The sequence below is a fragment of the Branchiostoma belcheri genome, unplaced genomic scaffold (assembly GCF_001625305.1).
Source record: "Branchiostoma belcheri isolate BF01 breed outbred unplaced genomic scaffold, Haploidv18h27 scaffold18, whole genome shotgun sequence".
Taxonomy (NCBI): Eukaryota; Metazoa; Chordata; class Leptocardii; order Amphioxiformes; family Branchiostomatidae; genus Branchiostoma; species Branchiostoma belcheri.
The window spans coordinates 2,909,142-2,910,374 of NW_017803268.1; positions in this window are offsets into that span (position 1 = coordinate 2,909,142).

Consider the following 1,233-nt stretch of genomic DNA (forward strand, 5'->3'; position numbering starts at 1 on the left):
AAATCAATTTGCATGCCCTAAACCATGTGCAGAAACAATCTGCATGCCCTAAACCATGTGCAGAAACAATCTGCATTCCCTACTTAACCAGGTGCAGAAACTCAACCCAACATGGTGGCAGCCGCAGGTCTGGTTTAGTCCTCTGTTTCAAACAGTCTACTGCATCGCTGAAGGTACGTGCAATACCTATCTTTAATCACCTGAAACAGTAAGCCTTTAAAAGCGTTTTAACGATTAAATAAAGGTGTTGTGAATAATAGTGAAGCGCTGCATGCCTATTGCCCACTGCTCTTCCTCTGCATTCCATTCTCCCTAGTACCCCCCCTCCCACACACTATACAATAAATTTTGACCTGAAAGTCCCAAATTATACAATTTTAAAGGTGTGTTCGGCTAGTTAAGTTCTTTTTTTCAAATTGTGTCCATGGTATAGATTCTTTAAGCTCGGCTAATCAGGAGAATATTTGTTTTGATGACAGAGAAACTGATAAAGTCTGTATAAAGCAAACTCTGCCGTCCGCGACTTTACTGGCCCCTCCCCTTTTCGGGGGCCGGCTGGATGTTGGGCGGCCGGCAACCGTAAAGCGATTTAATCAGGCTAGCCGTCGTATATTTGTACTCCAATTGTGTTCAACCAACCTTAGTTTTGACCCAACGACCCGATGACAAATGAACCATGGTTGAACAGCGAGAAAATTCTACATGTGATAAGAAGCTGAGAAGTGTCAGCTGTGTCTGCATTTTTTCTTTGCCTTAGGCCATGTGGATTTGATTATATGGATGACATCCGCGCGCGCATGAATTTTCGGCCGTTTCCAAAAAAAAAAAGTTTTCAACCATACTGTAAATCGTATAAAATAGTTGCAAAATGAGCAAAAATATACCATTAGTTACAAAAAAAATTAATAAAAACTATACCAATGTCGTAGAATGCCAAAATCAAACCAAAAAAAGACGAAAATGTAAAGAAATGAATTTGAAGACTAGATTATTCGCCAAACCATACTCTGTGTCATCTGTTCAACCTTCAAAACCACGTAGATTTCATAATGAAAACAACTTTTTTTTTGCAAAACTTTTTTTTATTCGCACGCGCGCATCAGTTTTTGGGGGTTTTTCCGTAGAGGGATGTCATCCATATAATCAAATCAACATGGCCTTACCAAAAAAAACAATGTCACATACCCCTTTTCCTTACCAGACCACCTAAAACCCTACCATAGATTGCAAAAT